General features: G+C 42.2%; 1 pseudogene; it reads right to left on the minus strand.

The window, feature by feature from the left end:
• Positions 1–3,597: 3,597 nt before the first annotated feature.
• LOC114513202 lies at positions 3,598–4,827 on the minus strand (annotated as a pseudogene).
• Between the last annotated feature and the right edge of the window lie 22,305 nt (positions 4,828–27,132).

Here is a 27,132-nt window from a genome sequence, read left to right on the forward strand (position 1 = left end):
TCCAGGTAATACAATGGTCCAGATATCAGATGATAAGCGGGTGAGTAATCCAGTGGCTCGGCGGCGATGCCGACTTACACAGAGAGGCTGTGCTGTCTGATCTGACCCCTGTAGAATGAAGGTGGAAGACTATAAAACCTTGAGGACAGTGCTGGCAGTGGTATCGCTAAACTGCATTTCAGCCTCCGCCAGTTTATTTCATCTATGGCCTTGAATACATTCGCATTACCTATCCCTGTAATTCCATTTTTGCCCTTCACTTTTCTTTGTTTGTAAAATGCACTTGAGAATCCCTGTCCCATGAACCTTCAAATGTCCTAGCCCTGCTCATTGATAGCCTCTGCACTTGCTTTGTTAAAAGTGGCAAAACGCAGGTCCATCTCCTGCTTTCTGAGGTTGCAGGGGGCCACGGACACACCAAAGCAGAAAGGGTCTTTAGACATAAAAGTGGCATAAACATTTCAGCGTCAGACGGCTGTGGGTTTAAACTTGCTTTCATTTCAGGTGATGAATTGGGGTCAAACTATCTAATGATGCTTTTTAGTCTTCCTTATGACCGAGAGGATGCAGCACTTTCAAGATTTTCCCCAGGAGTGAGTGGGCTCTGGAATGGACTTGCTTGCTCCCTATTGATACCACAGGCTTTCGGAAAAAGAGTTTTTTAAAAAAATGGTACAAAGGAGACACCGAGACTGTTTGGTTAAGAAACTTGCAAAGACAGTTTTCAATGATGCTCGTGGTTGGATATTTTAAACACCTCGTTGGATTTAGCTGTATTTGTGTGGGACGGGCCTGCAGCACAATAATACAGCCGCCGTGTATAGCGCAAGCTCTCTTGAAGGTGCTGCCCGCCTACTCAGGACTGTTGTGATGAATTTAGGAGATAATATGTGAGACCGTACCTCACACAATGCCTGGCATCTAGGAGTTATTTCACAGTGAAATCTAAAAAACAAAGCATTAAAAAATATAAATAAACATTTTATTGAATGCCTGTCGAATGAAAGCATTTTAGGTACTCACTCATGAGTAGGCACGAGATTTTCAGTGGTTTGACTGAATTATCTTTAAAGTAGAAATACACTGTTTAAGAGAGTCCTTACCGTGATCTTTAGGGTCTGGAGATGGTCAAGTCCTTCTAGATGGAGAAGCACTGACAGAGTGGGGAGTTGGGTAACCGGAGATCCTCATGACAGAATGAATCGGGCTACCCCAAATTAGCTAATCTTTAATCGAAAAATATAGTAGTAGTTATTTCACAAAGATCTTCCTGGGGTTCAAATACCTGATGCAGCGGTTCGGTCAGAAAGATGTCCCGGTTGATAATCCGCAGTGTTTCATCTGGCGTATCAGTGACAATCCGACTCAAGCAGAAAAAAAGTCGGAGGACAAGCCCTCTGTCTCAGAGATCCATCCACCTGCCGCCTACGGCCAGGTACCCTGCTGGATACTCCGGTCTCTTTAAAAACAAATTACTGGCAAACAGAACAGAAACCGAATTAGCCATAAAGATATTGACCAAATGCCTCTTCTATTCCAGGAGCCGTGGGTCTGCCCTAACTGGCAAACAGGTCACAGAAGGCCAACTGTATTATTGTGTCTGAATCATTATAAATTTGAATGGTTTTAATTATTTAGTCACTTCATTGTTTTCACTGGCCACGTCCGATACTCTTTATTCTTTAAATCCTCTTTTTAATGAAAGATTGCATTTGTAGTCCTGTGTGGCCTGCCAACTAGCGTAATTGGCAAAGAGTATTTCAGGTGTTGGGGCCCTTTAGCCAGAGCTCGGGCTGTCATCCTCATTGTTCTGGGGGAAAAGGAAACAAACACTAGGAAATGGCTGTGGATAAGCCAGGGCCTTGGTTTAAGCGGTGGAAGGAAGCACAGTTAGCTTAATCATGGAGGAAATCTTTCTTAAAGAAACTGGTTTGACTCCTTCAAGAAATAAGAGCCAGAGTACTCTGTGGGGAAGGTCAAAGCCTTGGTGACAGTTTGCTTAGCTGTCAGCAGGGTGCACATGTGAGCTAGCTGGACCAGATCACTCAGACCGGGGCTCCCAGGGTCATGGGCAATGGACCACGGCACAAAGGCCCCCGTTAGGGCCCCCTCAGGAAACAAACAAGAATGTTTGTCTTCACAGTGACACCCTGCCCCCTACTGCCTTCTTCTGCATCCTCTTCCTCAATCCTAGAGTGTCTTTCTCCACTTTCTTTCCAAAGGTTTAAGGTATTTTTACTACTTGCTTTTTAATTGTTAAAAGCATTTCATGTATTGTACTTTCCTTTTGTAGTTTAAAGTTCTGTAATCGAAGGAGAACAGTGGGTAAACTGGATTCCTACTAAGGTTATAGACTCAAGGTTTTTTTTTTAACTTCTTTCTAGGGAGCGCTGTACTGATACTCAAAAAGGATGGTGCTTAATTTCAGGGATTCTCAGGCCAGAGTGGGAAGGATGAGCCGGTACTTCAGCGAAAGACCAGCTGAGCGAGTGCCATTGTGCAGTGGACACAGCAGGACTCAGTGCTGGGTTCCAGATCGATTTCTGAAGTCTTGAGAAAAGATCATTTCCCTTGAGTGCTCTAAGAAATGGACCTTGTTCTGTCTCATGTCGCTTTGGCTCCCTCCCAGAGGAAACTTGTCCCGAATGTGAGACTGCGTGCCCTGCACAGGTGCACACTTGTTGCAGGCACGTCTGTCCTACCCAGCACCCAGGCAGCCTCCCATCGTCTTTCTCCTTTCCTGTTTTGTCATTGCTCCGATAGGACTTACGGAGCCTAGCGTGACACTGAAACTCAACAGTACGATCTCTAAGGGCTGCATCTTTTTTGAAGCGACGAAGATGTACTTACAGGCTCAATGAGACAGGACACAAAGCAGGGCTCCTGTCCAAGGAGAAAGCGTTCAGAACAGCCACAAGCCATCAGGAAATGTATCTCCGTAAGGCTCAAGGCTATTTCCTGGCTTTCTCAATAATTAGTTGACTGTTCTTTATTCATCGGGGGGGTATACATGATTAGTACCTATGGGGAAAAGAGCACTGAATTTGTAGACACAAAATTGGGTACTTTTTCCTTAGTACGTGGTTCCTGTCCACCTCCTCAGATCCGCTCGGTCCCTCCTGCCCTGTCTGTGCCTGAGAAGCTGACCTCTTTTGGTTGCACCGTCGGGGATCTTTGAAGATCTCGCTCCCAGTTTATTTTGGCCAGTGGGAGGTGCTGGTGTGTGAGCTGGGGGTGAGAAGAGAGAAGGATCAGGGTCTTTCTTCGCTGGCTTCACCGCACTGTGTCATAGTTCCGGCAGCGTCTGGCCACCTTCAGAGTAGTGGCCGCTCTCCCCAGGCTCCGGGAGCACTGTTCTCTTTTCCTTGGGCCTAGGGGTAGTTGTGGGCTTCCTGCCCATCAGCCCCTGGGTGCTTCACGGTCCCTTGTTGGCCTCGTGTGTGTATGTGTGTAGTTTGTAACACTTTCATGAAGAGTGAACAGATATTGGTATTTCTAAACTCTAAACAATGGGAACTGAACTCTCAAAGCAAACACTTTAAGCAACATATATATTAAACAAAGACCCTTCAATTTTCTTACTCCCATTTTCATCAATGCATAATATTTAAGTATAACTGAATTCCTTATTAAGCAAACATTGTTGCATACGCTGCCTTCTCTTTTTCTTTCCATGCCTTTATCCTTTGTTTGACTTTCAGCCATTCTGCCTGGATAGCTTGATCTTCCAGTGCTATCTCCTAAGCTTTCTTTTAAGACCAGCCAATGCTTGGTCCTATTCTTTCAGTCCTTGCCATCCTGGAGCTCTATGGTGCAGTGCGTTGGTATTTGATGGGTCTATTTCAAGAGCCTCCAAACAACTGTCAATTGCTTCCTACCAATTTGACATCTTCAGTTTACAAGGACTGATTTTCAGCATGCAGCTTAAAGCTACAGGTTGAAGCTTCGATATATCTACTTCCTCAGTCACGGCCTTTGAACCTTCCATGGATCTTAAAACCTTTGCAGATTTTCTAATGGCCATCTCCCAGTTCTGGGATTTGAAAAATGCATTTCCAATGTTTTTTAAGTCTTCCGTTACTAGTAACATTTTACATCTTTTAAATCTACATCTGCATCTTCGGGGAAATCTGGACGCCTGTCACCAAAACCATCTTCGGGGAATGCTCCCCAACCATCCCCTTCCTTCAATTCTCCACATTCTGCAAGAACACACAATTTGGCAGGCCTTTCATGGGTCACTCTGACATTTTCCAGAATTCTTGCCACACCCATTCCTTTAATTACTTGGCCAAATACCACATGTTTCCCATCCGAATGAGGAGTCGGAACTGTGGTGATAAAGAACTGGGAACCATTTGTATTGCTGCCTGCATGTGTCATGCTCAATCAACCCTCCTGGTCACGCTAGAGTAGAAATTCTCATCTTCAAACTTTTCATTGTAAATACTTTCTCCACCTGTCACTTTCTGATTTGGGAAGTCTCCACTCTGAATCATAAGTTCCTTAATAATTCAATGGAACGGGCATCCTTTGAACTGGAGAAATTTCCGAGTGGTTGGTCCAATGCCTTTTTCTCCTGTACACAATGCATGAATTTTTTCTGTAGTTTTGGGTACAATATTGGCCAACAATTCTAAGACAATTCGGCTGACTTGCTCACCTCCAATGTCCACGTCAAGGAAGACTCAGGGGTTACTGGGGTTGGAGGACTTAGTTTTGGGGGATGGGTACGACATTTTGGCGTACCACTTGCAGAGTGTTTGGAAGCAGGTTCGGGGTACCTCGGGGCCACCTGGTAGCTGAAACTCGAGAGCAGCTCTCCCAGCAAAGACCCCCTTGTTGGCCTCTTATCCCAGCCCTTCAGTCAATTCTTTTCCATCGGATTGTTTAGATAGGCCAATTGTCCCCTGTCAGGATCTTAACATGTGTGTTCCGATTCTTGGGCAAGTCAGATAATTGCTCTGTCCCTTTATATTCTATTTGTTTTAAATGAATGCCTGCCTTTTATACTCTTTTTTAAAAAGATTTTATTTATTTATTTTTAGAGAGGGAAGGAGAAAGAGAGAGAGAAACATCAATGTGTGATTGCTGGGGCCGTGGCCTGCAACCTAGGCATGTGCCCTGCAACCTAGGCATGTGCCCTGACTGGGAATTGAACCTGCGATGCTTTGGTCCGCAGCCCGGGCTCAATCCACTGAGCTATGCCAGCCAGGGCCTATATACTTAATCTTTAAAATTGGATAATACCTATATTGTCTATCTTGAAGAGTTGTTAAGAGAACCAATACCAAAGCTGAGTTTGTAAAGTGTCATAAAAATGCAAACTCTGAACAGCAAATCATCAGCTTATGTGGAACCCCTGTGTAGCTTTCTTCAGATACTTGATGTGTTTTCCATGCCCTGTCCCCATGATAAAGTGATAAAGCACTGGGAACGCGGTCTCAGGTGGACTAAAGGCAGGCAGCACCAGGAAACACAATCCCCGACTCCGCGAATTCCCAAGCCAAACCCAAGCCCCCCTCAGACTCACTCTGCTCTCCTCCTCGGCAGTGTGGAGCTCAGAGCTGGGAAGGCAATACAGAACATCTCGATGCACCTTTGGTTCTGCCCTGCATTTTCACCCTTGATAATGACTTTGGCAGACATTACTTCATTATAGTGCAACTTGCGTAAAACTTGCCCCTCTGTGAGATTATAAAGCTTCTTTATAATGTTTCTAAGGGTGAGGACCATATCTTATACATTTTATGACTCATGGTAACTCATGCACTGTTAAGGATATACGTGATAAAGTAGAAACTGAATGGCTGAGTAGTCAGCACACATGCATTGATATTGAGACTCCCAAACCTGGTCATGGGCATCTACTGGTTTATGTGAGACTGTACTCTCCCTGATCAGCATGGCCCTTTCTTCACATGCATGGGAAGTATTTGTTTAACAAACGAAGATTTCACAGATGCATGCTGGACTTTCTGTCTGCATTCTATTGTGTGATTTGGTATATGTGGGACTTAACATTCAGGAGGAAAAGTGCTTCTTCCTCATGCTCATATTACCGGTTGGAGCCTAGTAAAAGCATCTTACAAAGCAAAATACATGTTGATGATAAAAACAAGGAATGACTTGCCATCCCATCTTTCCAAAACCAGTTAAGAAAATGATTGCTACTCCCGAAGACCACGTACACTTAAAGCCACATGTGGAGGGAAAACAGATTTTCAGAATAATAGGCCTGGGAATAGTGACCACTGGTGTAGCCACAGAGCCAGCTCTGGGGAGGGTACACGGACAATGGTGCAAGAGGCGTTTGGCTCAGGATCCTTCCTTTCTTTGTTTTCTCACTCCAGAGAAACCTTGCTATTTTGTGTTCCCACATTCTCATTCTTTCAAAAATAAAAAGAGAGAGAGAGAGAGATAACTTAGATAATCAGACACCATACTAAAGGCTCTTGGGAAGCTTGGACTGATCCTACTAATTCCTCTCGGAGAAAGACTATGTAGAAACAAAAGTCAACGGCCTAGCTGAAGGGATGGTATAAAAGTCCCTCAGCTTGCTGAGGTCACTAAGGTACTGAGGAAAGTAAAGAAATGCTTAGACGCTAAAATATCTTTGGTAGATTGAAGTGGCCAGAAGCAGAAGATTGCAGGAATGTATGTACGCATGCACGGCATACATACTTACAGAAGAACGTACCTAGAGTCGTGGTAGATTAGCACCTGACCGAAAGTAATGCTTTAGTGCAAAAGGACAGACAGGAGCAGAGGACTGTGGGGAAATTCCGTGAGGAGAAGAGAAGATATGAGCCTGTTAAATTTCTGAATCATTTGGTGCAGACAGTAGTGCCCGAAAAGTTTAGAAAATGCAGGGAACTATCAGGGGATACTCCTCGGAGGACACGAGTCTGAAACTGGCCTCTGAAGACTTGGACTGGTGTCAATCAGAACAACAGGGTGAGGAAGTGCCACATACCTTCCTGTGGGAGGATTCCTACATTAAAGCCAAGGAAGCTCTTCCAACAGAACATCCAGTCAGAAGCAAAGAGGTGATGTTAGACAGTCTTCTCCCCTTCGCTCTACTACTGCACACAGACCCCTGAGCAAAGAGGGCCAGCCCTCCAGATTATCAGTGGTGATGAAGAGGAGGAAGCCGCCAGTCAGGGCGTTCTTGTTGGAGGGGATGATGAGAGTATCTTAGTCTGCTAAGGGTGCCGTAACAATGCCTTGCACTCAGTGGCTGAAACGGAAATTTATGCCAGAACCATCTCATCTTTTGGGCAACGTTTTGTCATTTAGTGGCGCCTGAAAAAAAAAAGAAATTTATTTCTTACAGTTCTGGGGTTGAGGAAGAAGAAGGTCAAGGTGCAAACAAGGAGTTCCATTCTAAGGCATCGTCTCAGGGCTGCTGCCATCTTGCTGCGTGGTGACGTAACCCCTGCATGCACTGAGAAATAGAATGAGGTCAGGTATCTTCCTCTTTTTATAAGGACACTAATCCCACCATGGAGACCCCATCCTCACGACCTGATCTAAACCTAATTTTCTCTCAAAATACCCCACTTCCAAATGGCTTCACATTTGGGGTTAGGGCTTCACTGTATGAATTTTTGAGGACACAAACATTCAATCCATAACAGGGAGTAAGTCAAGTTGCATAGAAGAATACTTGTCCTTTTGGGGGTATCCAGAGAAGCTGTCATGTGGGGGAGGAAAAAGTAGACAAAGAACAAGAAGAACAGTATAGTCCAGACTACATGGCCATTTAAGAAACTGCCTAGAAAAACACATAAGAATTTGTGAAATATCTAAGGGTATAACTGATCAGCCATGGGCATCAACTAACTACTTAGGGACTGCTTAGTCAGACAAAACAATAGGAATATGCAAAAGAAAATTGGTTTGGAAAAAAACAAACGTGGGGTCTGATTGCTGCATCTAGAATTTAGAATCAATTTCACGGAAAGAGGAGACCATAGGTTCACGTCAGGATGACTGGTTGCCAGGGAAGGACGCTGGAGGGTGATATGGAAATAACCTTCCTCACAGGGGGCCAGCAATCAACAGAAAAAAGACAGCTTTAGGATGAGAGCAAAATGATCCACATTTACATGGCAGGGCCTTACAGCACAGACCTGAACTGCTCAAAGGAGATGACAACACTGTATGTAACGGAAATGCTAGAAATGGTGAAAGACTAACACTCTGGGTATGGGGTTAGGGCGAGGATGTTCTTATGGAGTGGGCTGAGAGTCCTGATCTAACCATCACCCAAATGGCTGGTAAGATACCCCGGAAACAGATTGTGACCTAGACCACAATCAGACACCAGTAAGGAGAGGGGAGTCATCCCAGGACCTCTTGCTGCTGAGCAGTCTCATTATAAACTAGAGTAGCCTTTCATGTAATACCTTTGAAATTCTGTTGCTTTGGAATATCCATTTTTTTCCTTTTTTAACCAAGTGGTAACACAGAAGGGCAGCTGAACTACTGGGGATCTAATACAAAGAGGAAGAGATTAAAATACGTTTGATGGATGGAGGAGACTGATTTCCCTATGTAGTGTGGTGTACCGCAAACGTTAAACCAATTCATACATAATCAGTGAGCAGTCTAGATGTGTACTCTTAATTTGTCCAAATGTGAACTATTATAATATTAAGACTAATGGAAAAGTACACTAGTAAAATAATTTGAAATTATATAAATTTAGGGGAATGTGAGCTATGATGTTTAAATTTGTATTTTTTCCTGCTTCTAAACATGCCATATTTATTGGAATAAGTTCCACAAATAGTTTTTCAAAGTCTTATAAAAAATAGTCAAGCTTTATAGTTCTAGTGGACCCTGGAATCTATATTACACTGTGACCTCATTGTGAGATAGTGAAACTGAATTAAGGTAATTTGAGTAAGCAGAGAAGATATATATACATATATCCTATGCATGTGTTTCTTTTTTTCCTTTGAAATTTGAACTATTTTTCCTTTCCCCTCCCTCCCCCTCCCTCCCCCCTCCCTCCCTCCCTCCCTCCCTCCCTCCCTCCCTCCCTCCCTCCTTCCTTCCTTCCTTCCTTCCTTCCTTCCTTCCTTCCTTCCTTCCTTCCTTCCTTCCTTCCTTCCTTCCTTTCTTTCTTTCTTTCTTTCTTTCTTTCTTTCTTTCTTTCTTTCTTTCTCTTTCTTTCTTCTTTCTTTCCTTTGCTAGGCTTCAGAGCCTATCATAATGATTGTAGAGTTTTTTATCTCCACAGCAGCCAGTGTAAACTAGAATTTAAACTCTACCAGCCAAAGTCTGACAAATAGTCTCAGAATGTAGTGCGTCTGCCAATGTCTGTTACTTGAGGATAGATGGATTTGGTTCTGATGTGATCATTTTCTATTGGCAGGAGGGAGCTGTTATGAGACAGACAGTGCTAGGAAACAAACAAGATGTTTGCTTATTTCAAATCAGGAAATCTGTGACTTCTTCATCTAGAGTAATTTTAAACAATGAAAACATTATTAAAAATGGTACATTTGAATTTTATAGATGTCTTTGGCTAAAACCTTTTAGCTACCTTATCAAAGAGGGTTATTGAAAAGCATTCACAAACAGATGATAACAAAGAAGGCAGCTGGCCAGATACACCAAGGCCAGAACCGGATAGGCTTGCTCTGTTTTTCTGACCTTTGTTGTAAAAGGTGGTTGCACAAGCAGATCTGGAGACTTTCGGAACACAGAAGTTGCCCGATGCATGCTAGGTGAGGTAGGTGGTCAGCCTCAATTCTCTACGTGTTTTTTAATCCAGAACAGAAAAGCCTCGGCCACTTCTAATGGAGTACGTATGAGGCAGAGTTGCCGAATGTGCTTTCCTGATTGGTTGGGCTTGCTGGCTCTTGAGTCTGGCAACAGAGTGGATGGGTTCATTCGGGCCCACACGCTGTGTGTGTGTGTGTGTGTGTGTGTGTGTTGACACTTGGAGTACACAACTGGTGTTGCAGTAGGTTTGGTTCTATAAAACCCTAGCATTTCCAAGGCCATTTACTTCTTTCTAAAATGCTGTCTGTCATTAATGTAAACTACAAAGGCTGGTGGTACCTATAAGAGGGACTTGAAGTTTGAACAGCCACACGTTTAAGAGATGTAATCAACTGAATTAAAGCATATTTTTTACTCGGTTTCTTTTCTATCAAAGACTAAACTCCAATTAAATATGAAAGCATAACTATTTCTAAACGTATGTCTAAAACTTGACATTGATACAATCTCCCAAGAGCTATCTACTTGGAATGGATTCTTTTCAGAATGTTATACAGTCAATAAGAAACCTAATACATATCTTAATTGACTTTTAAATTCTCTGTAGAAAATAACGCACTCATGCAGAGGAGTGGTGGAGACAGGTAAGAATTGGGAAGAAGTAGGATATGAGGAGTGGACACTGGTGTAGAAGGATTAGTAAAACTGATTTTCTGGACTGTGGTGGTCGACGAGAATACTAAGAATGTCAAGTGATAAAGTAGCTTTCTATGACCGAGAAGAAAAAGCTTCTGAGGATTCCCTAATATGTTTCAGAGGCTTTAAACTGATTTTCACCCCCTGAGGCCAGATCGAAAAGACAACATGAAGTGTAACGCAGGACCCTGCTGGAAAGTCTGCCCAGCTGTTCTCAGCCATCCCATTCCCCCCTTCCACAGGTGTGTCTCCCACTCCTTCAAAAGCACCCCTCTCCCAACCACACTGAGCTACTTCGAATCCCCTGAATCAAATACCATCAAGTACTCTTTACTCCATGCTTTCTCTGCTTGGAAGCTCTCCTTCCTTTGACTGAAGGGCAAATGCTACTTATTTTTCAAGACTTAACAACAAATATCTCTTTTGCCATGGAAGCAATCTCTGACACCTTGACACATTTTACTCTGAACCACACGAATTGCACTGTCAAAATTATTTGGATACGTGTCTTCTCTTCTAGAATGTCCAAAATAGGCAGTAACTGTCTTAGTCATTTTTCGTGTGCCTAACTCATAGTAAGTGCTCAATAAATTCTTGTGAAACAAGTAGTTATTGAAGATTATGATTTCAGAAAGACGTATGGCCATTTTTCATGGCATACTTGTGAATGAGATAAAGAACTCCAGGCTGGATTAAGGAACAGTGGATTGATGGGTGGTTAAATCACTGACTCAAAAGCTGATGGGGCACTACTCGTTGGAGGGAAGCCACCAATGAAAGACTCCCCTTTGTCTAAAGTTAATCTTATCCTGCATCATTAGTGACTTAAAGGAAGAAATAAAAAAGATTAGAATTAATTGATTGCATTTATTGAACTTCTCGTAGTCTTAAAAGCCTTAACGTTCTATGGTTGCTAAGGTATGTTATGTGCTTTGCTATACCAATGAATAAATTAGCTTTGTGGTTCATACATTGTTTTTTTTCCATTATGTTATTAGTTTGAATTTTGAAGTAAAAATGAAAAAAATTCTGAACGTGCAATTGCGAGGTAGTTCTCTCCTTGCCTTTGTTGTTTTCCCCTTAATGCCATCTGAGCATCAGGAAATTCTTACAGGTCTTATTTTTATCTTTTTAGTTAAAGTGTTTTGTTAAATAAGGCACAAGACACTGAGTTTCTTCAATATTTTAGATGGCTTTGGAGTCCAAACAGAAATGTTAGCAGATGAAAATAATAATAAACCCTTGCATTGTTGAGAACAGTCCGTCAGACTCTTCTGGAAAATATGTGAGTTCTTCCAACTTAAGAAGCCTACTTGGGAAAATAAAGAAAAGGAAACCACACTCTCCTGTGGTCCTCTTGGCCCGGAACGTAGACAGCCCCATTCATTCTGGAGCCTTGCTCGTCTTGACCGTGGGAGTCTGCTTTCTCCAGGCCACAGAGAGGCACTCCGCGCCCGGGTCCACAGACAGGTCTGCTCGCTCGGCGGCGGCCATGGGCGGGAAGAGGAACTGTTCACTCGTGGCTTTAGAGTCAGTTGGGGATTGGAGGCCTAATTTGGTTTAGAGATTTTCAGACCTACTGCTCCACAGAATCACCTGACAACTTTTAAAATACAGAGTTCTAGTCCTCATCCCCTGAGATGTTCCAGGACGGGGGGTTAGAGAGTTCCATTTGTTAAAGCGTCCAGACAGCTTTGATGCCCAGCCAGGTCTGGACACCACGGACGGGGCCCAGCTCCCCTGAGTTTCAGACGCAGACACACACTGAGGCGCAGGGCCCGGCGCCAGTGAAGCGACACTCCGCTGGTGGTGGGCACAGCCAGCGTCATAGCCCGTGCCGTGACGCACAGTCTTCAGTGCGTCTGCATAAACCACAGGAGGGCAGACAGTGTATTCAGCTGCCTGGCTGATATTTTGTCACCTTTTGTAGTTACAGGCAGCGGTGCAATAGTAAAGGGAAGAACATGTAATTATAACCAAAGATCCAAAAGACTCCTACGAGAATCTGGTAAAATGATAGGTTGCTGCTTTACAAACTGTAAAGGGGGTAGACTGACATGCGTAAAATAAGGCAGGGGAAGTAAAATCATCATATGAGAAAATTTTAAGAGGAAAATAACGCTTTCAATGAACTTGAGGCTGCATTAAACTTGCTCAGACCTTTTGCCCATCTCGGTTGGAAAGGCATGGTGCACAGGTGAGCGGGATGCTCCGTGTGTACTTCGTGGTCTGTGCTGTTCCCTGAGAACTGTAGACCAAATGTTGGATCTTGAGTTCAAGCACCTCTAATTATCTGCTACTTGAGTATTCTGAATTCCAGCCCTATTACTGGTCAAGTTCGATGATTATAGAAGATTACAAAAGTTAGCTTTGGCTTTAATATTTTGTGATGTTTTTCTCTCTGCTGACTTCGCAAATCTTTTTACCATCTTGATTTCTCCTATGTTTAAAAATATTTTATTTATTTATTTTTAGGCAGAGGGGAGAGAAGAGAGAAAGAGGGAGAGGAACATTAATGTGTGCTTGCCTCCCACATGCCCCTTACTGGGGACCTGGCCTGCAACCCAGGCATGTGCCCTGACTGGGAATTGAACCTGCAGCTCTTTTGTTTGCAGGCCAGCACTCAACCACTGAGCCACACCAACCAGGGCGATTTCTCCTATTCTCTGACTCTGCTTTGAGACTTACCCATTTTCATCTCATTTACCATTCTCTTTTTTTAATCAAGAAATATTTATTAAGCATCTTTTTATATATTTTACTCTGCCTAGCACTTGGTATATAAAAGTGAAGAGTGTAGAGTTCCTGACCTTAAAGGACTCACATCAGGGTTGGGCAGACAGCCATGTAATAAACACATGATGATGAAACATGGTAAGGGCTACAATAGCGACAGGTGCGAAGTGTCACGCTAGCATATGGGAGGATAGTAAACTCTTGCACGAGGGGGAAGTACACATGGGGATGTTGCCGAAGGTTCACAGAGACGGGAGGGGGGGCCGGGTTTGAGTCGGATGTACGGAACAGGTGAGAGTCATCGGGAAAAGCGTTCCAGGTGAGGTAGGGTGCACAGTGTGAAAGTGTGTAGTTAGCTGAGGGAATGACCAGTACATCTAGAGTGGGGACTACAGTTTGGCATAATGCGTGGGTTACTTAGGATGAGAAAGGAAAATTAAAGGGAAGACTCAGATAAGGTGAGAGGAACGTGGTAAGATTTGGGTCTTAGAAAGACTGCAGCGACAGCAATGCGGTTGTGTTGAAGGGGACAGAATGGAGAGGGCAGACCAGTCAGGGGAGCTGGTAAGCAACTGGGACCACGGATGAAGAGAATCGGAAGTGAGACGGTAACATCAGGTTGGAGAGGAGGGGGATGGAAGAGAGGTGCTCAGAGGTAGAATTTCTGGCATGGGGTGGGTAGCTATTGTCATGATGGAGATGACTTTGAGGTTTCTTCTTTGGGCAGCAGTGAGAAGTAATGGCTAATATATTATTTTTATTATTTTTGGCATGGTAAAAAGGAGATATTCCTATATTAGTTACCCAACTGGAATGCCTAGTGCGCTGTGTAAAATATAAATTTGATGTGCAGGTGGAAGAAGCAAAGGGAGTGAATAGGCTTGCCAGGAAGAATAATTAGAGTGAGAAGGTTCTCCAGGACAGGAATCTGAGCAGCACCAACAACTGAATAGGCAGAGAAAGAGGACCCAAGGAAAGAGGGTGAGAAGTAGCAGGAGAGGTGAGTGAAAACAAAACTGGGCAGAAGAAGGATGCTGAAACAGCCACCAAACGATTGTTCCGGCAGAGGAGTCCAGCTGCTGGATGTCACCGGGAATGGACCATTAGATTTGACTGTTGAGGGGTTCATTTTGTCAGCTTTGTGGGAAGGTTGGTGGTTTAATAGCAGCAGAACTTAAGACTGTTCCAGATCGAGGAATGAAGGGAAAGTGAGGGCATGGGAGCAGTGAGCATAGATCACTCAGGTGGTCACAGAAAAAAAGACAATATGAGGACCTGCAAGAATGCTTTTTAAGAAGAGTGAGCAACCTGAGTAGGCTCCTTCCTAAAATTAAATTAGTACAGCCACTAAGAACAAAGAAACAAATCTAGATGTAGTCCAATGAATTTTTTCTTTCTCTCCTTTTCACCTTCCTTCCTCCTTTGAACTTACTTGATTTTAAGCCTTTCCCTTTTGCGGAGGATACTGTTAATGCCAGTTTCTAGAGGGTCATTCACTGAGCAAGGCCCTGTGCCCTCAGGTTCCCATTTGTCTCTTTCCCGTGCGCTCTCCTCTCCAGCCGCGCTGGCTCCATTGCTGGAATGTACTAATGATGCTCCCATCAAAACCACCCTGCATTTCCCATTTCTTTTTCCTAAAGTGCCTTTCCACCATGCAGCCACGGGACTCAGCTCTCGCTTTATCAGCGCCTGCTAAGGTACCGCTTCATCGCAAAAGCCTGCCCTGGCCATCCACGGGGCTCCTTCCTCTAGACGCTGACATCCTTACTATATTTTCCTTCCTACACCCTTCCTTCCTTCCTTCCGTCCTTCCTCCCTTCCTCCCTTCCTTCCTTTTCCTTCCTCCCTCTTTCTTTCTTTCTTTTTTTCTTTCTTTCTTTCTTTCTTTCTTTCTTTCTTTCTTTCTTTCTTTCTCCACTTATTATAGAATATAAACTCCAATGGCACAAGGTCTTTATTTCTAGCTTCTGGTATACTCTGTGGTTCATAGTAGACATTCAATAAATATTTTTTAAAGAATACCAATGTGGGATGGTTTTAATTGAGGGTGGTTAGAGTATTTATTTGCATTCACTATTCTTTTATGGAATTAATATTAGGATTGCTTCCCAGATCCCCAGGTATAAGACAGTAGTAGTCTTTATCCTTTTCTCTACTTGATATTTTGGTTGTTGTTATTCTTGCTTTCTTTATTATTTAAATACACATAGGTCAGAAAGATCATACATATTGATGAGCAACAGGCTGGAGTTTTACTGAGTATATCTCATGAAATATCTATTAATTAATTGGTTGATGTCTGCTTAAACTGCAACTGGTTGATAACTGAGTGTGTGTGTGTGTTATGGGTTGTAGGTGGATGGGAGGAAGGGACTGCAAGCTGAGGAGAGGTGTGTACAAAGAAACAGCAGCATCTGGTCCATGAGGAATTTGTGGACATCTTACATGAAAAAGGCTTATCAAAGCCTTGACAATTTATGGTTCAACAAGCACTTCTGAGCAAGATGCAAGGCCCTGTGCAGGAAGGGCAGAGAACCACTTCTATTAAAGGATTTACAGTCAAGTGAGAGATGCTTATGTGGACACCCCAAGCCGTGCTACAAGGTCGAGGGTACCAAGTACAGCAACAGGAAAGCACAGTGCTCTCCGAGTAAGCGGAGTGGAGAAGGAAGTACAAACTAATGGAGGGGACTGTGTGACTATGTCACTTCCTAGTACTAACTAAAGGACAACCATTGTTCAGCATTTAAGCTTAATTAGGGAAAGCTACTGAGGGGCTGGGAGGAAAACAGGGCACCCACTGAGTACAAAGGGGAGAATGGCTATTTCCTGTGCACCCTTCCTATGGCACAGATGCTGCTCTCTCCCAGGCTGCCCCTCGTCAAGGGAGCAGCAGCCCTAGAGGATACGCATATGGTTCTTTATGTTCCTTACACTCTTGACAAGGTTTCTCGTAGTGGAATATGGGAGCTCTCGGGTTAGGACATTCGTTGCCTGCTGGGGAAGTAAACTAAGAAACTGGCTGCCTTGCTGTACGAAGAGTTTGCTGGGTAATTTTTAACACTGTCTGCCAGTGCCTGGGAAGAAATTCACGTGGGCCCTCAATCCCTTTGAAGACAGGAAAACCCAAGGAAGGACGTGGTTTGTTTGCTGTTTTACCCCTCCCTGCCGCCACCCACCCCTCAGTGTGTGAAAAGGTTATCACTCCTTGGTTTTCAAGGTTTTCTCTCGGGAAATTTTTTTTCTTTTGTTCTATTTATGCCACAGGCCCAGACAAAGGCACCCAGCACCCCAGTTCTGGAGCAAAGAGCAGTCACATACATGGGGAGCTGAGCCAGTTAGCCTGACATGCACTGGCTTATGTCCTAATTACAGAAAAGTAAACAAGATTGCTTGAGATTGATAAACACTGGGAACAGAAACTCCTCACCTCCAGGAACCGGGCTTTTTTTTTAACATGAAGCCAGAAGTGAGCTAGACTATAAACTCGCCTGTCTGAAGGAAACAAGGCTTCCTCCTCATTGTTTTTGCTTTGGTGAGTTAGAGGACGGAGTGGGAAATCGGGGTGTGAAAAAGAGGCCGGACACAATGGTGCTGCCTACTGAATTATTTCTCATCGAGGATTTAAATATTACCTCACAGTGTATTTCATTGCAGAGAAATGGGCTTGAGTCACAGCACTGGGGGCTTGGGCAAGGTCCCGTGTCCTGGGATACTCTGACGCATTTTATTCTGCATTTATCTGAATATTTGCAGATAGAAAACAAGTGGTTGGAGCGGCATGTTGGTCCTGACAGTAGGAGAGAGAGGGAGAAGCATGAATAATGTAGTATGCATGCGTATGGTGCGGGTCGGCACATCCATGTGTATAGGAGACAATTAAGCAGACCGCGTAAGAGTTTAGGTGCTGCCCCTGGCTGGCGTAGCTCAGTGGATTGAGCGTGGGCTGCAAACCAAAGCATTGCAGGTTCGATTCCCAGCCAGGGCACATGCCTGGGTTGCAGGCCACGGCCTCCCAGCAACCGCACATTGATGTTTCTCTCTCTCTCTTTCTCCCTCCCTTCCCTCTCTAAAAATAAACAAATAAAATATTTTTAAAATTATTAAAAAAAGAGTTTCGGTGCTAACATACTACTTGGGCTCAACATTTTTCACTTAATAGCTGTGTAGTCCTTCGGCAATTTACTTAGCCTCTTGAAGTTTCTGTTAACCTCGCTGGGTTTAGTACCTCCCGTCTGTAAAGCTGGGACAATAACAGTACAAACCACACAGGGGTTTTGAGAATTAGATGAGATAGTTCACGTGGAGCATCAGCCTACAGTAAGGGCTCAGTGCACGGGAGTCTCCATGGTGCGTAAACGTGCCTCCCGGAGCTGACAGCACTATCAGACAGCAGTAAGGGTGCGCGTGCACGGGGCGCACGGTGAATGGCTTTGGTGAGCGGAGCAGAGGAAATACTTTTCTTTGCCTCCTTTCCCATAACTGATGCCACTGCTAATGGTAACACTGTTTCTTACGATACTGAACCTACTAAATATCAGAGTTCCAGGATATTTTCTAATAGCCGTTTTATTTTAGGACAGTTGTAGATTTACGGACAAGTTGCAGAGACAGTGCAGACAGAGTTCCGTATGTCAAGAGTACACACTGCTAACGTGACTGACTCGTCTCCGTTGATGTTCACGTTGATCTCTGGGGTGACGTAGAGTTTGTCAGCTTTTCGCACTGTGGTTATTCATTCCCCTCCCCTCATCCCATACTGTCTTCTCTTGAAGGAAGTCACTTGGTGCACCCTGTGCTTGGAGAATGAAGGGCTCACCTCCACTTCCTTGACGGCAGATTACCTACATAAATTATTTGGAATTCTTCTATACAGGACATTCGTCACACCTCCCCATTTCCTTATGTATCCAAGTGTCTATTAGTATCACTATGGACTCATGAATATTTATTTATACTTGGGGTGATAATCCAATACTACTTGATTCATTTGTTTGTTCAAATTGTTTTAGGTCAGCCATCAGGAGTTCTTTTGCCTTATGTGTCCCTTTGACATATCTTTACATCCTTCTTTTCTTTCATTTTCTTAAAGCATTCTTTTATTTTCTGGCATTGCAGGGTATTCCTGGGTTACCTTGTATAGATCCTGCTTTTGTCCTAGAATCAACCATAGCTCTAAGGAGCCTGGTCCCTCTAAATGGAGAGTGCTATTAGAAGCCAAGAATTACAGTACTCACACGTGCTCATTGCTCTTGGGGTATTGTTGCTTTGGGGCCCTCTCAGCAATATTAATCTTTGTGTATACACATATCCATACATTTTTCTCTCTATGTTCAGGGTGGGGCAAAAGTAGGTTTACAGTATTGCTATTTATTAATTATTGTATTATTTCTATACAAACAACTGTAAACCTACTTTTGCCCCACCTATATCTTTATATATATATTTTTAGTGTAGGAATTGTTTTTTATTAAGATATAATTGACACATAACATTATAATAGTTTCAGTTGTACAATGTAATGATTTTCTATATTGTATATATTGGGAAATGATCACCACAGTAAGCCTATTTTTAACATGCATCATAACACATTTTTTCTTCTTGTGATAAGAACTTTTAGGATTTACTTTTTTTTTTACTCTCTCATCTATTGATGGGCACTTAGGTTATTTGCATAACATAAGGTCATGGGCACTTAAGCTATTTCTTTTTGAATTAGTGTGTTGGGTTTGGGGATGAATCCCCAGAAGTGAAAATGTGGGGTCATAAGGCAGATCCACTTTTAATATTTTGAGGAAATTCCATGCTGCTTTCCACAGTGGCTGCCCAGTCTGCATTCCCACCAGCAACGCATGAGGGTCCCCTTTCTCACATCCCCACCAGCACTGGTCGTTTGTTGATTTATTGATGATAGCCGTTCTGACAAATATGAAGTGATATCCCATTGTAGGTTTAATTTGCATCTCTCTGATGATTAGTGATGAGCATCTTTTCATATTCCTTTTGGCCTTCCGTATTTCTTCTTTGGAGAAATGTTTATTCCGGTCCTTTGCCCATTTTTTAATTGGATTGTTTGTTTTTATGGTATTGAGTAGTGTGAGTTGTTTATACATTTTAGATATTAACCCCTTGTCAGGTGTATCCATATCCTTCTATATCTGAAGGTAAACGTACATCTGTACTGATGTGTCCAGCTCCCATTCAGCATTAGTGCATCGTTGCTCTGCTTGTCTGTAACCTCCCCTTCAAACAGTGGGAAACCCGGCTTCCGTCATCAGCCGTGCATTCACTTAATAGTTCACTTCCAATATACATGGATAGTGGTTTCAGAAAGGTTAACCTGCACCCTATGGGAAAGCTTGATCACCTGGAGTGCAGCGTTTACATACAGATCTTTTTGTTTCTAGTCTTACAGAATCTACTCATTTACAAAGTCACTTAGGTCAGTTGTTTTTCCATCCATTCAGTGAGGTTGTTTCATCCATTCATAACACAGTGTGATTGCTGGATCATGTGTTAAGACCTAGTTTAACTTTGTAAGAAAGTGCCATACTGGCCTCCAAAGTGGCTGTACCATTTTACACCCCCACCAGCAACGAATGAGAGTTCCTGTTGCTTTGCAAGTTTATCAGCAATTAATACTGTCATTTTTTGGACTTCAGCCATTTTACTAGTATGTTGTTCTTTTAACTTGCATTCCCATAATGGAAAATTATGGTGAACATTTTTCTATGTTTATTAGCCTCTATATACATCTTCTTCCATAAGAGATCTGTTCATATATTTTATCCTTTTTAAACTTGAGTTATTCATTTTTCCGTTATTAAGTTTAACAGTTATTTACAAATTTTAGATACAGAATTTTATCAAATATTGTGTTCTATAAAACTAAAAGATTTTATATATCTTATTGTTACATTATTTTTCTTTTTTTCAATTACAGTTTACATTCAATAATATTTTGTGTTACAATAGTTTCAGGTGTACAGCATAGTGGGCAGACAATTATATATTTTACAAAGTACTCCCCCTGATATGTGCAGTTCTTATAATATCCCGGAGTGTCATTATGTTCATTTTACAATGAAGAAATGAATCTCAAGGATGATAACTTGCCTGAGCTCTCCTGTGAGTTGAGTTGCTTCCCCCCTAAAAAAGATTTGTTGAAGTTCTAATCCCCAGTACCTCAGAATGTGGCCTAAATTAGAAATGGGATCCTTGCCAATATAATTTGGTGAGTTTAGATAAGGTCGTGCTGCAATGGTAGCCTCCTAATCTGGTGCCTGAGAAGAAGACGGCCATGGGAAGACAGAGACGGGCGGGGAGAATGCTGGGCTATGACAAAGGCAGAGAACCGAGTCATGCAAGTGCAAACCAAGAACCAAAGATTGCCGGGGGACCGCCAGAAGCAAGGACAGATTCCCATACAGATTTCAAAGGGACCTTAGCCCTGCTGACACCTTGACTTTGACTTCGAAACTCCAGAGCTGTGAGATAAATTTCTGTCATTTTAAGTCACCAGTTTGTGACATCTTCTTATGGCAGCCCTAGGAAACTGATAGACAGTCACTCAGCTAGTCAGTGACAGGGACAGAGTTGGAAACCTAGCTTATGTCAATCCATACCCCATGCCCTTTTCTAAATAGAGGGATGTCTGGAATGTTAGGTTAGATGTCTATAAATATGACCTGCCTAACCGTGGAAGTATAGGCAGCAACTGATAACTACAGGAGCAGATGTAGTTGGTTGGGAAGTGAGACTGTCTAAATTTGAGCAATGAAAATGAAGCTAGGGTGTATAGTTGTTTAATCTTGCCTTGTTCTGCCTCACCCCACCTGGCCCTATTCCTCAGTCTAGTTACTGCCAAGTAAGTTCAGTGGGTTAGGAAGAAGAAAACAGAGATTGTTTTAACTCCAGGGTTGGAGGGAAAAGGGAGAGTAGTTGGACATTTTGTGTCATTTCTATTGTGCGCAGAGACTGCTGGGTCTGTTATTCGGTTGCCAAGGGAAACTCATTTCCTTTCTGGGAGGTTCCTAAACTCACTCCCAAATTATTCAGTGAGCGCTAAAAATGTGCTGGGTACACTGGAGAGGCGATGATTATAAGGTAAATAAAACATCCAGTTTCAGTAATCAACAAAATGAATACGATTTGTAAATATTTTCTCTAATTTCATAGATTATTCATTCTGCTGATGGTTTCCTCTGCTATGCAGAAGTTTTTTAGTTTGACAAGTTTGACATAGTCCTACTTGTTTATTTTTGCTTTTGTTGCCTTTGTTTCTGTTGTCAAATCCCCCCAAAAAATCATTGCTGAAAGTGATGTCAAGTTGCTCACCTCCTATGTTTTCTTCTAGGACTTTTATAGTTTTCAGTCTTACGTTCAAATTTTTAATCCACTTTGAGTTTATTTTTGCATATGATATAACATATGATTTTAGTCTCATTCTTTTGCATGTGGATGTCCAGTTTTCCCAACACTATTTATTGAAAAGACTATCCCATTGTATATTCTTGGCTCCTTTGTTGTAAATTAATTGACTCTAAATGCATGGTTTTATTTCTGGGCTCTCTATTGAGGTATATGTCTATGTCTGTTTTTTATGTCAATATCATACCGTTTTGGTTACTATAGCTTTGTAATATAGTTTGGAACTAGGAACTGTAATGCCTCCAGCTTTGTTCTTTCTTCTCTAGATTGCTTTAGCTATTTGGAGTCTTTTGTAGTTTCATACAAATTTTAGGATTTTTTTCCTATTTGTATTAAAAATGCCATTGGAATTTTGATAGGGACCACATTGATTCTGTACCTTGATTTAGGTAGTATGGACATCTTAACAATATAAATTATTGCAATCCATAAGCATATAATATCTTTTTTTTATTTGTGCCTTCTTCCATTTCTTTCATCAACGTCATAGTTTTCAGGGTACAGATCTCTCAACTCCTTGGTTAAATGCATTTCTAAGTATTTATTCTTTTTGATGCTATTGTAAATAGCACCTCATTTCCCTTCTTGATGACTCATTTTTAGTGTACAGAAACAACAATTTTTTGTATATTGATTTTGTGTTCTGCAACTTTACCAAATCCATTTATTAATTCTAACTTGGTTTTTTTGTGGAGCCTTTAGGGTTTTTATCTATAATATCATGGCACCTTCAAATAGAGACAATTTTACTTCTTCCTTTTTCGTTTGGATGCTTTTTATTTTTTTCTTGCCTAATTGCTCAGATTAGCACTTACAAATACCACATTGCATAAAAGTATGAGAGTGAGCATCCTTGGCTCACACTTGATCTTAGAGGAAAGGCTTTCGGCTTCCCACTGTTCCGTACGATGTTGGGCATGAGATCATCATATGTGGACTCGGGACTCTCCCTTTCACTGTAGGTGTTCCCTAGTGCCCCATCTCCAGGTTTCCTCACCTTGTCTCCACACGCTGGGTGGTCTCGTGATGTCCGCTACTGTCTAATTCCTCTGGTATCGATTTTTATTCTCAGTTTGGGGTTTCACCTATAGCTATAACTGCACAGCTCCAAATATAATTCAGTAACTTTAAAAATGAACTCATTCTTCAAACCTTCTCCTGAACCTCCTTCTATATTTATCTCACTTACCAGATTTATCTCCCCAAAAGTTTCTCATATTTAAAAAAATTAAATCAACATTTATTTTTCTCTTTCTATCTCTCTTGCCTACTCCCAATATCTATTGGTCACAAAATCCCATACAGTTTATTTTTGAAATATGTCTCAAATTCAGCCCTTGGCCATCTCCGCATGCATGTCTATTACACATACCAGTGAAACCTCATAGGTCCCAGACAACTGCTTTAGACTTCTAAATAGAATTCCTGGGTCTAGTGTGTCCTGCCTTTGATATCCCTGCGCGCCGATGCTATGGTGATCCTACTAAGTCAGAACTCTTTATCCAACCTGTATTCCTAAAAGCGTTCAATGGCTTAATTCTAGACATAACATGGCGTGAAATTTAACTTCCAACTCCGGCTCCTGGCTGACCTCTGCAGATTCTTCCACTACCGTACCCATTCTTTTCCCACATCTTAAAGCTACACGGTATTTATTACTCTTCATGAACACATCATGCTGTTTTGTTACTTTGAGATATTTGCATGCTTAAATATGGAAGAATTTCTGTTTGAGAAAAAAAACTAACTTCCTCTGACTAAAAAGCTTCCATTCTTTCAGTCCTCACCTGCATACTAACTGGTGTAACCTACAATGGGCAAAGAAAGGACCTTGGTAGCAAACATAATAAATTTCATGCTATCAGTAAGTTTCTTTATACTAAGCAATTTATTCTTTTTTGCCTTCTTTAAAAATATAAACATTATGGGAAAAATAAAATAAGTGCTTTATGCATTAGTGAACTCATAAAGTTGTTTTTCCCGATGACAGGAAGGCCATATGAGAAGAAGACACAGTGATGGAAGTGTAGAAGGAATCAAAGGAAAAGGAAATTGGAGTGGATGCTGAGAATAAATGGCCTGTTCCAGTTTCCTCTAGCCCGGCAGAAATGCCGCAGTCCACGAGCAGTGCGAGAGCCCGTTAGCTGGGTGCCAGCGGGAGAAGAGACTTCCAGGCACAGACGGGCTGACTATTCCTGAGATGTGTCTTACGTCAAAAGTAAACGTAAGTCCAGAGTTTTAGGGGAAATGGGCAAGAATGCACAGTCTCAAACTCAGAGCTCTTTTGGGAATTTTTGTGGTCAAAATTCCTCTGTGTATGTAGGAGACCCTTCCAGCTAAATATTAAAGTTAGGGTAAAGAAGTGGACAATTTGGGGGCAACCAGGTGTCTCTGGAGAAAGTGTGTGGTTTCAGAGAGACTTCACAGGATACGGGAAGATGTGGAGCATGGGCTTTTTTCATTTGGAATGGATCATAGAAATAATTTAATTAAGCCCTCTTTTTGCGGATGAAGGAAATGAGATCTTAAAATGTTAAATTTCTTTAATGTATCTCAGTGCTCCTGCTGCAGGTGAGATAGGAAACTCCTCCAATCTGTTCTATTTTTCCACAGATAAAATTAATACCAGGATATTGCATATAAAATGAGAACAATAGCTGACATTTGTATAGAGCTCTGTTTATAAAATTCAGGGCACAACATTGTCAGAGAGTGCATACCAATGTGTGAGCATTTAATTTATTATCCGTACCAGGATACATTTTAAAAATTTTTTTATGGTTGTTCAGTTACAGTTGTCTCCATTCCCCCCCGCCCCATTACTTGCCTCTGCCCTACCCACCCCCACCTCCCACATTCAACACCCCTCCCCCATTGTCTTTGCCCATGGGTCCTTTATACATGTTCTTTGACTTGACCCTTCCCCCTCTTTTTTCCATTATCACCCCCCTCCCCTCTGGCCATTGTCAGTTTCTTTATTTCCATGTGTCTGTGAACCAAGACAATTTTGAGAATGAAAGGAAAAGCTATGAATACCTATGTGGAAACAACAGGCATGAAATGGGAGTGTCCCCTGCACCCCTGGATATGTGGTCACCTGATACCACCTGATCACAGAACTACCAAGGCCAGGTTCCAGGTTGGGTTACAATGCAAAACCCCTTGTGGGTTATAATGGGCCAGTAGATTGGTCTTGAAGACCTCAGTTGCTACGGTATTGGCTATGCTAGAGGACTAAGGCCAAATTGCCCCTGGAATCGGTGGGACCAACGATGTATAGTTTGCCGAATGAAGGGGATGAAACAAAGACATTGAACCTAGAGAATTAAATCTCTGGAAGAAGAGAGAGAAATAAGAAATTGAAATCTGTATGTTAATGTACTACTTATTATTTATTTACTGTTAAAAACAAAATGGATAAGTATTAACAAATACAATACCATCTCTTCTCAGAGCTCATATTTTAAATATTTTAACCAGCAGGAAGATAACACGCGCATACTTACACATACCCCTCAAAATCTCAGATGAGGTAACCGAATCATAAGCGTGTACATACTATACACTAAGGGGGTCAAAGGAGCAGAGAATACACAGCAAGTGAAGGGGTCTGTGTTTCTCAGAGCTTTCTAGCCATAATGTTTCTTTCTCTGGGGTTAACTGAAGGGTCAGACAACAATAGCAGATGCTGTTTACTTGGACAATGGCATTCCATCTAGTTTCTTTTGTTCTCATCTCTTACGACTTAATACTGAGCTCATTATTAATTGAAGAGAAATGTAGTTTTGTACTAGTTGCTTGTAGTTTCCATTCTACTATGAGGAGAAATGATCAAAACTATATTTTTAAGGACAAACAGCTCTGCGCTTATTATCTCATAGATGTATAGCACTTTACATTAAAAATGCTTTCATGTACGTTAGCTTCTTCAAATGTACCCCAGAAATCTTGGGAGGTAGGTGATATTATCCTTCTGTTAGCGATGGAGAATCTTAGATTGAGAGCTGTTGACTCAGTTCTCAGTCAGAATTGGGATACTGATTTTTTCTTCTGCATTTTGGTTTAGTATTTGTTTACGAGGTCTTTCCTGGAAAAGTCCAGCCATTGTTAATACAACGAGAAAGTTTTGCGCAACATCAATGTAACCTGGCAGCCAAGGAGAGTGGACCGGAATGTACGGGCATGAACAATGACAACTTCACTGTGCTAGTCAGTGGGGGTGGTAGATGTCACTGAGTGAGCACATGTACTGTGTGGTCATGGCATTCAAAAATACTGAGCAAGGACAGCAACAAATCTGCATCAAATTTTGCATGAAGCCTGAACATTCCTCTGCAGCAACTACTCAGATGATTCAGAAGGCCGCAGCTGTGGGCAACTGGTGATTGGCAGCTTCATCAGGACAACACAGCAGCTCATGCATCATATCTCATGCAGAGTTTTTTGGCAAAACACAAAATCACCTAGGTGACTCAGCACCGCCACAGCCCAGATTTGGTACCCTCCAACTTCTGGCTTTTCCCAAAACTAAAATCACCTTTGAAAGGGAAGAGATTGCAGACCTTTGAGGACATTCAGAAAAATATGACTGATTACAATTGGGAGAACTGTGTGAGGTCCCAACGTGCCTAATTGGAGAGGGGCTGGGAGTCATCACCCTGTGTACAGTGTTTTTGTACCTTGTCTCTTCTTCACTAAATGTCCCCATTTTTCACATTACGTGGCTGGATACCTTCTGGACAGAACTTGTCATATATTCATACTTGGAAGGCTTGTGTTCAGGCTTATTCACTCAGTAAATTAAGCATTTGTTGAGAACCAGGAATGTAGCATTGAGAGATGCAACTGTGCAGATGAGAAGAGATAAAATCATTGAGGAACATTTATGCCATGTTAATAGCTTGCATGGTAATTTGGCAAACAAGTAGATTGCTAAATAGCTAACAAACAAAATAAAAATATTATTTTGTCTATGTTATGACTACATTGAAATGCTTCTCCCGGTTCTTTGATTTATTCTTTGTTATTTGGTACCCATCGTGATGGAAAACAACATGAATGCATCTGTTTTTGCTCCCATTGGTATATGGTGTAGATTTAGATAATAGCTAATTCTGGCCTGTTTATGGACGTAGGTCAGTATTTCTCAATGGGGGACCACTGGAAATTGTCAAAAGACATCTTTGCCTGTCATAAATGGGGGAAGGGAGGCTATCTAGTGGTTAGTGGCCAAGAATGTGACTAAACACGTTACAATACACAGCACAGTGCACCCCCCCCCCGCCCACCAACAAAAAATGAACTAGTTCCAAACATCAGGAAAGCTGAATGTGACAATCCCTGGATTAGATGACAATAGTATTTTTGATTCAAGGTAGCACCACTGTCTTAGTTTGAGTTCCTCCACGGCAGAGTCTGAGACAAGGATTTGGGTACAGGAAGTGAGAGTGAGGGAATGGAGAGAGTGGAACAGGAGAAGAAGAAAACCTAAGATAAGAGGGCGCTGATGAGACTGCCATTGTAGGTGAC

The sequence above is a fragment of the Phyllostomus discolor genome, chromosome 3 (genome assembly GCF_004126475.2).
Source record: "Phyllostomus discolor isolate MPI-MPIP mPhyDis1 chromosome 3, mPhyDis1.pri.v3, whole genome shotgun sequence".
NCBI lineage: Eukaryota > Metazoa > Chordata > Mammalia > Chiroptera > Phyllostomidae > Phyllostomus > Phyllostomus discolor.